The sequence below is a fragment of the Ovis aries genome, chromosome 1, assembly GCF_016772045.2.
Source record: "Ovis aries strain OAR_USU_Benz2616 breed Rambouillet chromosome 1, ARS-UI_Ramb_v3.0, whole genome shotgun sequence".
Classification (NCBI taxonomy): domain Eukaryota; kingdom Metazoa; phylum Chordata; class Mammalia; order Artiodactyla; family Bovidae; genus Ovis; species Ovis aries.
The window spans coordinates 128259817-128271970 of record NC_056054.1 but is presented as its reverse complement, the minus strand read 5'-3'; the positions used below and the strand labels follow the sequence as shown (position 1 = coordinate 128271970).

The 12154-nt window shown below is 36.7% G+C and overlaps 1 long non-coding RNA gene across 1 annotated transcript in view; it reads right to left on the bottom strand.

The window, feature by feature from the left end:
- Positions 1 to 11003, bottom strand: part of LOC132657679 (uncharacterized) — a 29200-nt gene extending 18197 nt beyond the window's left edge. Inside the window, exons 1-2 of the long non-coding RNA XR_009596186.1 lie at positions 10866 to 11003; positions 10261 to 10297 (exon numbers count right to left, since the gene is read on the bottom strand). This is a non-coding gene — a long non-coding RNA (uncharacterized LOC132657679). The remainder of the gene's footprint in view (positions 1 to 10260; positions 10298 to 10865) is intronic.
- Between the last annotated feature and the right edge of the window lie 1151 nt (positions 11004 to 12154).

The following is a 12154-nucleotide window of genomic DNA, read 5'->3' as shown; positions in this document are numbered from 1 at the left end:
CCCAGCATCAGAGTCTTTAATCCTTCAGTTACCACCTCTTACTATCTCTGTGGTCTCCACCAGGGAAAGGTAATTACTAGTAAATAACCACTGCTCCATTCCGCTATCTCTAGAGCAATCATAGAGCTGCTCAAGGCCATTCTTCCAAAGACTTCTCCTAAGAAGCCATTCCCTCAAGATAACTCTATCCCAAAGAATTAAGTGCTAGAGGCTCTGGATGTCAGGCATCACTGTGACCTTGATGTACCAGGAAAAAGAGTAAATTGTCTTCCTTCTGAGGCATAATAATTTTATGTTTAATTATTTACCATTATAGTTTCTCATCTCTTTTACTATATTCTTCCCCCAATCACTGAAGTAACTTGAGGGTTTTCTTTATACAATCTTGACAGATACAGTCTGAAGTAGTTACTTGAAACACTGGATAGGTTTTGTAAATCTATAGCAGAAGCAAATGTCATGAAAGCCAAGATGATATATATGTTCATTCTGGGACTCAAATTACATCCAAAGGATAAGAAGGTAAATAGGAAAGAGAGAATCTTGAGTTGACAAAATTTAAATTCTAAATTGATACATGCCAAGGCAGAGTGATCACTGCAACTTAAACTGGAAAACTGAGTTTTCCTTGACAGTAACAAAGAAGCTGTGATAGTTAGGCTTGGGTATAGAGAAGTTATTTTAAAAATTATATTTCTGCAGGTGAGAATGTATAACAGTTTAATGACAACCCCTGCACCATTTTCTCCCTGGACAAAAACCTGTGAACTCCCCAAATGACCTTTTCAGTTCCACTTGAGCTGATGGTTTTTCCATTTCCCCCTCACTGGATAAGCAAACTCGATTCTATGACAATTGTTTTATGATCTTTTTTGTCCCCAAGATTGATGATATCACGCAAAACTGTTGCATTTTTTATTCGTTAGAAAATGCACACATTTTTGCTGTGCTCTCTTGTACATTATCTCAAGTAATTATCTCCATTTTACAAATAAGAATCAGGCAAAGAAAGATGAACTTGATAAAAGTTAACAAATGACAATTCTCAGACTACCACGTCGATCTGCTGATTTGAATACCATGTCCTGCACAATGTATCCTGGTAGCTAAATATTCTAAAGTGCTTTCAAAATTGACAGGAAATAGTTTTATGAGTATCTTAGATTATAAGATAATTGAAGCAGAGCAGCGCCTTTCTATGTTTGTTAATCTGCACTCTTTGGCAAGTAACAGTACAATGTTGCAAAGGGCACAAACAGAAATGGAATCCTTGACATGTCATAACATGTCATGGTGGCTGGCTTCTCAACAATCTGTTATATTTTATATAGGCACCATTTTCGAGTTGGACTGTGAAGAAGGCTGAGCGCCGAAGAATTGATGCTTTTGAACTGTGGTGTTGGAGAAGACTCTTGAGAGTCCCTTGGACTGCAAGGAGATCCAACCAGTCCATTCTGAAGGAGATAAGCCCTGGAATTTCTTTGGAGGGAATGATGCTGAAGCTGAAACTCCAGTACTTTGGCCACCTCATATGAAGAGTTGACTCATTGGAAAAGACTCTGATGCTGGGAGGGATTGGGGGCAAGAGGAGAAGGGGACGACCAAGGATGAGATGGCTGGATGGCATCACTGACTCGATGGACGTGAGTCTGAGTGAACTGTGGGAGATGGTGATGGACAGGAAGGCCTGGCATGCTGTGATTCATGGGGTTACAAAGAATCGTACATGACTGAGCGACTGGACTGAACTGAACTAAACTGAACCATTTTCTCTCCTGGAGGAAGAAATAGCAACCCACTCCAGTATTCTTGCCTGGAGAATTCCATGGACAGAGGAGCCTGAAAAGGTCGCAAAGCATCCAGAAGGACTGAGCACGCAAGAACTTTCTCTTGTCAGATCCCTGACTTGACTTTCTTTGCATCTGTGTTGTTTTTCGCTACTGTGGATCTCTGGGATAAGCCTCATCACATTCAGAAATCTTGTGTTCTGGAATGGTTTGTCTTACAGCCCAAATACTGACTATTCGAACCACCCGGATGCCTTCCTCTAAAGGTCAGTACATAATGGAATCATGGTCGCTCATGTTCAGATGCAAACAGCATGTTCAATTTTATATTCCATTCTATTGAATGTGGCGAATACATATCATTTCTCTTCCTGTCACCACCCTTCCCAAGAACCTACAAAAAGGGAGGGGACAGGTGGGGTTTTCCCTTTTAGTAATCAGGTTTCCTGGAGCTTTCTATTGTTTCAACTGGGAATAGGCTACAAACAAGCAAGTAATATTCTGAATTTATCACCTTTTCACAGAAATTTCCAAATCCTTTCTGATAAATAGAAATCATTTTCCAAACGTGCTCAGGGAAGGCAGGAACATCCCGTGGTCCAGGAACATTTGGTCATCCTAGCTCATAATCCTGCTACAAATATTTTCAGCCAGTATAAAAGGCCACTGCTTAATATTAGTTATAACTAGGAAAGTTTTGGAACAAAATACTATTAGTGATGCATTTTATTAACTGGATATTATTCTCATTCCTTCATTGCTGCCTACTTATGGAAACTTATGAGCAGGTGAATTATGCTAGATACAATTGTTAGACAAACAAATTCTCTAAATAAAGTTATCAGTAAATTGAGTAGAAGGGGGAGAAAATAGAGGGGGGAGAGGCAGAATGTTAGAGAAAGCCCATAATTATCAGTACAGAGTGAAATTACTACAGCGATATATCTGGCTTCTCTTAAACTCTGGGAGCTTGACAATAAAACCTAAATCTGCCAGTTTTTTTTTTTTTTTCCTCCAGTTCAGTTCAGTTCAATCTCTCAGTAGTGTCCAACTCTGCGACCCCATGAACCGCAGCACGGCAGGGCTCCCTGTCCATCACGAACTTGCAGAGTCCACGCAAACTCACGTCCATTGAGAAGGTGATACCATCCAAACATCTCATCCTCTGTCTTCCCCTTCGCCACCCGCCCTCAATCTTTCTCAGCATCAGAGTCTTTTCAAATGAGTCAACTCTTCACATTAGGTGGCTGAAGTATTGGAGTTTCAGCTTCAACATCAATCCTTCCAAGGAACACCCAGGACTGATCCAATGAATGTGTAAATATAGTATGAATTGTCATTTCTATAAAGCACTTTGAGATTGTATGTATTTTTGCTGTGTAAGGCAATCCCATCCTGTTCCATGACTACCACCAACTGAGGTGTCTGCCTTTGACTCCCCCATAATCAAAGATCAACATGATATCTCTGCTCAAATGGCTCACAGGTAACAGAACCTCGTATGTCCCAAGTGAAGCAATTCCACTAAGTAAAATAGAACAATCATCTGAAATTTCTAAATCGGACTTATTTTATACCTAGTAAAAATGTGTTTAACAGATGAAAGTGTGTTAGTTGCTCAGTCATGTCCAACTCTTTGCGACCCCATGGACTATATCCCTCCAGGCTCCTCTGTCCACATAATTCTCCAAACAAGAATGCTGGAGTGGGTAGCCATTCCCTTCTCCAGGGGATCTGCTCTACCCAGGGATGGAATCCAGGTCTCCCACATTGCAGGGAGAATCTTTATCGTGTGAGCCACCAGGGAAGCTACAGGCAAATACAAAAAAAAAAAAAAAAAAAGGTAGAATATGCTACTTTATTTTTTAATTTATCTTTAATTGGAATATAATTGTTTTACAATGTTGTGTTGGTTTCTGCTGTACAGCAACATAAATCAGCCACAAGTGTACATATCAATATATCCCCTCCCTCTTGTTCTTCCCTCTCACCTCCCACTTCCCATCCCTCTATGTCATCACAGGGCAGCAGAGTGAGCTCCGTTCGCTACACTGCAGCTTCCCACTAGCTGTCTATTTCAAACATGGCAGTGTCTCTATGTCAGTGCTACTCTCAATTCAGCCCACTCCCTCCTTTCCTTGTTGTGTCCACAAGTCTGTTCTCTACATCTCTAGAACTGAACTAACTACATGGGAATGGGGACATCAATACCGGATTTAATGTTATTCCAATGTTCACTTGCCTTTTTTTTTTTTTCCTGATTCTCCTAAAAGCATGGGTAACGATTAAGTAAAAAAAGAAAAAATTGGGTGACATTAAATGCCTTTATTATAATTAAAATGTGTTCCCACTATACCATTTCCATCTAAAACTCCAGTATGTGTTCCCTCCTTCTTCCTGTTCTTATTTGCTCGCATTGTATCCTTCATTTTATTTACTTTATTAATTAAGATCTTTAAGGCTCAATTAATTTTGGTAGTATGATAACTATTTAAACAGACTTCTATTGATCTATATTTCTGTCTTTGTGCCAGTAGCGTACTATCTTGATGACTGTGGCTTTGTAGTAGAGCCTGAAGTCAGGCAGGTTGATTCCTCTAGTTCCATTCTTCTTTACCAAGATAGCTTTGGCTATTCGAGGTTTTTTGTATTTCCATACAAACTGTGAAATTATTTGTTCCAGCTCTGTGAAAACTACCATTGATAGCTTGATAGGAATTGCATTGAGTCTATACATTGCTTTGGGTAGTGTACTCATTTTCACTATATTGATTCTTCTAATCCATGAACACGGTATATTTCTCCATGTATTAGTGTCCTCTTTGATTTCTTTCACCAGTGTTTTATAGTTTTATATATATAGGTCTTTTGTTTCTTTAGGTAGATATATACCTAAGTATTTTATTTTTTTCTTTGCAATGGTAAATGGAATTGTTTCCTTAATTTATCTTTCTATGTTCACATTATTAGTGTATAGGAATGCAAGGGATTTCTGTGTGTCAATTTTCTATTCTGCAACTTTACTATATTCATTGATTAGTTTTAGTAATTTATGGTGGAGTCTTTAGGGTTTTCTATGTAGAGGATCATGTCATCTGCAAATAGTGAGAGTTTTACTTCTTCTTTTCCAATTTGGTTTCCTTTTATTTCTTTTTCTGCTCTGATTGCTGTGGCCAAAACTTCCAAAACTATGTTGAATAGTAGTGGTGAAAGTGGGCACCATTGTCTTGTTTCTGACTTTAGGGGAAATGCTTTCAATTTTTCACCATTGAGAATAATGTTTGCTGTGGGTTTGTCTTATATAGCTTTTATTATGTTGAGGTATATTCCTTCTGTTCCTGATTTCTGGAGGGTTTTTTTTTTATCATAAATGGATGTTGAATTTTGTCAAAGGCTTTCTCTGCATCTATTGAGATAATCATATGGTTTTATTTTTCAATTTGTTAATGTGGTGAATTACAATGATTGATTTGTGGATATTGAAGAATCCTTACATCCCTGGGATAAAGCCCACTTGGTCATGGTTTATGATCTTTTTAATGTGTTGTTGGATTCTGATTGCTAGAATTTTGTTGAGGATTTTTGCATCTATGTTCATCAGTGATATTGGCCTGTAGTTTTCTTTTTTTGTGGCATCTTTGTCAGGTTTTGGTATTAGAGTGATGGTGGCCTCATAGAATGAGTTTGGAAGTTTACCTTCCTCTGCAATTTTCTGGAAGAGTTTGAGTAGGATAGGTGTTAGCTCTTCTTGAAATTTTTTGTAGAATTCAGCTGTGAAGCCATCTGGACCTGGGCTTTTGTTGCTGGAAGATTTCTGATTACAGTTTCAATTTCCGTGCTTGTGATGGGTCTGTTAAGATTTTCTATTTCTTCCTGGTTCAGTTTTGGAAAGTTGTACTTTTCGAAGAATTTGTCCATTTCTTCCACGTTGTCCATTTTTTTGGCATATAATTTCTGATAGTAGTCTCTTATGATCCTTTGTATTTCTGTGTTGTCTGTTGTGATCTCTCCATTTTTATTTCTAATTTTATTGATTTGATTTTTCTCCCTTTGTTTCTTGATGAGTCTGGCTAATGGTTTGTCAATTTTATTTGTCTTCTCAAAGAACCAGCTTTTGGTTTTGTTGATTTCTGCTATGGTCTCTCTTGTTTCTCTTGCATTTATTTCTGCCCTAATTTTTAAGATTTCTTTCCTTCTACCAACCCTGGGGCTCTTCATTTCTTCCATTTCTAGTTGCTTTAGGTGTACAGTTAGGTTATTTATCTGATTTTTTTCTTATTTCTTGAGGTATGCCTGTATTGCTATGAACATTCCCCTTAGCACAGCTTTTATAGTGTCCCAAAGGTTTTGGGTTGTTGTGTTTTCATCTTCATTCATTTCTATGCATATTTTGGTTTCCTTTTTTATTTCTTCTGTGATTTGTTTGTTGTTCAGCAGCGTGTTTTTCAGCCTCTATATTTTGTAATTTTTAATAGATTTTCCTCCTGTAACTGAGATCTAATTTTACTGCATTGTGGTCAGAAAAGATGCTTGGAATGATTTCAATTTTTTTTGAATTTACCAAGGCTAGATTTATGGCCCAGGATGTGATATATCCTGGAGAAGGTTCCATGTACACTTGAGAAAAAGGTGAAATTCATTGTTTTGGGGTAAAATGTCCTATAGATATCAATTAGGTCTAACTGGTCTATTGTATCATTTAAAGTTTGTTTCCTTGCTAATTTTCTCTTTAATTGATCTATCCATAGGTGTGAGTGGGGCATTAAAGTCTCCCACTATTATTGTGTTATTGTTAATTTTCCCTTTCATACTTGTTAGTATTTGTCTTACATATTGTGGTGCTCCTATGTTGGGTGCATATATATTTATAATTGTTATATCATCTTCATTATGTAGTGTCCTTCTTTGTCTCTTTCCACAGCCTTTGTTTTAAAGTCTATTTTATCTGATATGAGTATTGCTACTCTTGCTTTCTTTTGGTCTCTATTTGCATGGAATATCTTTTTCCAGCCCTTCACTTTCAGTCAGAGATAAATCCAGGCACCTATGGACACCTTATCTTTGACAAAGGAGGCAAGAATATACAATGGTGAAAAGACAATCTCTTTAACAAGTGGTGCTGGGAAAACTGGTCATCCACTTGTAAAAGAATGCAATTAGAACACTTTCTAACATCATACACAAAAATAAACTCAAAATGGATTAAAGATCTAAATGTAAGACCAGAAACTATAAAACTCTTAGAACAGAACACGCAAAACACTCTCCGACATAAATCACAGCAGGACCCTCTATGACCCACCTCCCAGAATATTGGGAATAAAGGCAAAAATAAACAAATAGGACCTAATTAAAATTAAAAGCTTCTGCACGACAAAGGAAACTATAAGCAAGGTGAAAAGACAGCCTTTGGAATTGGAGAAAATGACAGCAAATGAAGCAACTGACAAAGAATTAATCTCAAAAATATACAAGCAAATCCTGCAACTCAATTCCAGAAAAATAAACGACCCAATCAAAAAATGGGCCAAAGAACTAAGTAGACGTTTCTCCAAAGAAGACCTACAGATGGCTAACAAACACATGAAAAGATGCTCAACATCACTCATTATCAGAGAAATGCAAATCAAGACCACAATGAGGTACCATATCACACCAGTCACAATGGCTGTGATCCAAAAGTCTACAAGCAATAAATGCTGGAGAGGGTGTGGAGAAAAGGGAAGCCTCTTACACTGTTGGTGGGAATGCAAACCAGTACAGCCACTATGGAGAACAGTGTGGAGATTCCTTTAAAAACTAGAAATAGAACTGCCATACAACCCAGCAACCCCACTGCTGGGCATACACACCAAGGAAGCCACAATTGAAAGAGACACGTGTACCCCAGTGTTCATCACAGTACTGTTTATAATAGCCAGGACATGGAAGTAATCTAGATGTCCATCAGCAGATGAATGGATAAGAAAGCTGTGGTACATATACACAATGGAGTATTACTCAGCCATTAAAAAAATACACTTGAATCAGTTCTAATGAGATGAATAAAACTGAAGCCTATTGTACTGAGTGAAGTAAGCCAGAAAGAAAAACACTAAAAAAAAAAAAAAAAGAAAAGAAAAACACCAATACAGTATACTAATGCATATATACGGAATTTAGAAAGATAGTAACAATAATCCTGCATGTGAGACAGCAAAAGAGACACAGATGTATAGAATAGTTTTTTGGACTCTGTGGGAGAGGGCAAGGGGGGGATGACTTGGGAGAATGGCACTGAAACATGTATATTATCATATGTGAAACGAATAGCCAGTCCAGTTTCAATGCATGATACAGGATGCTTGGGGCTGGTGCACTGGACCACCCAGAAGGATGGGATGGGAAGGGAGTTGGGAAGGGGGTTCAGGATGGGGAACATGTGTATACCCGTGGCGGATTCAAGTCGATGTATGACAAAACCAATACAATATTGTAAAGTAATTAGCCTCCAATTAAAATAAATAAATTTATATTTTAAAAAATAAATAAACAGACTTCTTTACTTTTAAAAACAAATATGGATGACCAGGCATTTAGACATCAAAATAATCACTATATCAGAATATAGGCATTATAACAAGTGGATTTAGTTTGCCACTTGGTTTATGGTTACAGTTTTGAATCTAACAGTTCTTAGTGATGGTCTTTAAACAATCCCATAATGCTATCAATGGTTTTATTTTTTACACTTTACCCATCCATAAAAGTACCTACATGACATTACAATTTGGCATTATTAACGATTAAATTCTAGGCTAAAGCACTCAACTAGAATGAGACTTCTGATTCTTTAATCAACGCTTTTCATTTTTAGAACATATAAGTTATGTAGTCTATGGTGTGTTCAATAGAGTAACTGTGATGAAATGTGTAAAAACTTACAAGTAAGAATGTGGCCTGTTAGTCAAATTGTGCTTTTAATCTGTAAAGGCATTACATCATGAGTCATTTAGAGGAAAGGGTAGAGTTTCCTCTTGAATTCATTACTGCATGAAAAGTAACATTTAGAAGGTAAAGTGTACAAAATGAAATTGTACCTCTCAGGTATAAGTATTTTTCCCATGAGAAAGTACACCTTCTATTTAAAAGAGACCAACAGTATTCTTTCTCTATTTCTTAATGTATAAATAGCTGGAAACTTATGAGCTCATTAGTAAAATCTTTATGACTTCTGATGCCAAAAAGAGGCAGTGCAAATCAAGGCCATATAAAAATATAGCAAAAAGGGACTGCTTCATTTAAGGAAATGGTACATGTAGATTTGTTAACAAGATTTAACAAGATTCTAGAAATTTTTCCAGAAACAAAAAAAAGAAAAGAAAAACACCCAGTCAAAATCTATTTCTTTAAGAGCACTGTGTAAATAAAATGGATGACTTCCCTCATACTCTTATGATTTAAAAAATGAATATTCAGGAACTTCCAATATTCATGTGCTTAATTAAAGATTAAGACACCTTAAATTAAAATTTTAATGTCATTTTCCGTGACCTAAATTTATGTCTGAACTGTTTCTTTTTTGCAACAGTTAATTTTTTAAAAGATGGAAACAGAAAGGCCATAATATAAAAGGCTAGTGAGTATCAGTTCTCTTCTCTTCCAACCAATATCCTTGCCTCTCAGATTTTTCACTGTTAATGCAGTTTTACAAGTCCTTATCTATTTTGCAAGGTTACTATGAGAATAAATTCAAGTGACGTATGTGAAAGTATTGGGAATCTGGGCTATAAAAAGGGTGATGTAATGAATAGTTGAGAGAATATGAGCATATTTAGCATATTAAGCCTGGAGAAAAGATGATGTGGGTTGCATGCAATAGATGTCATCAAATATTTCAAGAACTGATCCATGGAAGCAAGATTAGAACTATTCAATCACACACAGACACACACACACACACACACACACACAAATAAACTAATAAGTATAAATAACAGGGAAATAGGTCAGGTTCAATGGAAAGGAAGACATTTCTAACAGAACTTTGGGAAGTATAAAATTCCTTACACTGAAAATATTCAAATATAAGTTAAAAGCCATTGAATATTATTACAGGTGCTCAGGAGAAAGTTAATTTACCAAAGGGAAACTGGAGTATGTGGTATTTATGTCCTTTCAGAATAAAAAACTTAGTAATTTGAAATGTATACAAGGCATAAAAATAGAGTTCTTATTGTTCTTGTATTGTTATTTACATTGTTTTTTTCATCAGGGCCAAAGCTACATGACGCATGGGCTTCATAAAGCTATAATGTTCTTCCACAGAGGCAGTGTTTTATACCTTCATCTTCTCCAAGTCAAGGATAAACTAAGCAAGCAGAAGTGCGAGAAATGCCCTAGGAGCAAACCACAAAGTACATGGATACATATGTAACAACAGGCTGGAGGGCTGGACAGGTGGGAGAGTCACAAGAGAAGGATGAGGACTTACCAGGTGACATTTCTTTGCTCTGCGATTAGCACTGTGCCTGCAAAAAATTAAAAGATAAATTGGTTACCTATATGGCTTGGGCTTAACCAAATTGATAGGATCCATGATATTGAAGTCTTTGTATCTGGTTGTAAAAAGATAAAACATCAAAAAAAATTGTTTTAATTAAGTGATTATCAAAATAATTTATTGAAATCATTAAGAATAAATTCAGGGGCTTCCCTGGTGGCTCAGTGGTAAAGAATCCACCGGGCAATGCAGAAGACACAAGTTCAATCCATGATTGGGGAAGACCTCCCATGCCACAGGGCAACTAAGTCCATGTGCCACAATTGAGCCTGTGCTCTAGAGCCTGGAGCTAAAACTACTGAAGCCTATGCACCCTAGAGCCTGTGCTCCACAGCAAGAGAGTCCACTGCAGTGAGAAGCCCATACACTGCAACTAGAGAGTAGCCCACGCTCGCCACAACTGGAGAAAGGGCCACGCAGCAATGAAGAGCCAGCATAGCCAAAAAATCAATAATCTTTAAAAAAAACAAAAGAATAAATTTGATAATCATCTGATTTTAAAAGTTATATATGGTTTAGTTAATTCAGGTCCTAACCCTTTCTTTTCCTCAAGGTCATTGTTCCTTGTTGTTTTTCCATGAGTTGCCCAGATAATTCTCCCAAATCTCTGTATCTTTGTTTGTCTTTCTGGAAACATCCTTGCTGAGCTGTGAGCACAATGCTCACACTCCAGCAGTGTTCTAAAGGACTCTGGCAACATTTAACGTTTTGCTGGGAGGCCTGGAACTGCCTCTTGACCCAATTTTAGCATCAAATTCAAAACACACTCAATATTAAATCAAAAGAACATAAAAGTTTATTTAATAAACATGTTGGGGTGTCTTATGCTAGGAGTTGGAGCCATAAAGATAAAGATTGCCAACAATGAGTTTCCGTAGTCCAACAAATCCATTTTCAATTGCTTTGGATCCCACCTCAAAATATATATGTACACAGACTCAAGAGTCTAACAAGAACTCTTCATAAGGTACTTGTGTTGCGTATAATAAAAAAATTCAGAAATAAATTAGACATAAAAGCTCTTTGAACAGAGCACCATACTGACTCATAAATGAGTCTAGATTAAATGATAATTCTATCATCTTTTATATATAAAGTCATATATATATAACCAACTTAATGCAAATGATTATAGGTATTATTTCTTAAATAAGCTTCTAACTATGAAGAATTGAAAGATCAATTCTAGGTAAATTTGGCAATATAGTTAAGCTGTGGCCAGCCTGAAAATCTCAAGGTCATTAATGTTCAAATATCTCACCAGAAATGGGAACTCAATGAAATCCAAAGTTCTTGAAATGTTCAAAAGAAATCATCCTATTATAAAAACAGCTTCATTCCTCAGGCTTTTTTTTTTTTCTTTTTAGCCACAAGAGCCCTCTAAAATAATTATCCATGTTACAAATCATTTCAACAGAAAGAAAATCTCAGAAAATCAAGCATATTTAACTCAGTAGAAACCATCAACTAAACAGGAAGTTCCAACTAAAATTTTGAGCTTATAATGTGCTGTTATTTGTGCTTTATTCAAATAAGAGAATATTGAATTGTAGTAACTAGACAGAGTTCAGTTGAAGGCAGAGATGTAAAACTCACCTCTTCCCTGGTAGCTCAAAATGATACTGGACACACATTTGCACTTGGTTAAGACACAACAGCAGGCAAGAATACCTTGTACAGGATTCTTCGTTGCCCTTGTTTTATCTTTTTCCTCTCTCCTTTGTTAGTCTTGATTCTCTTAAGATAGGATAGGAGAAGGACAGTGGGATGGGAGTGGGGGTGAGTAGGCAGAATTCTGGGAAAGAGAAAGAAACATGGCACCTTC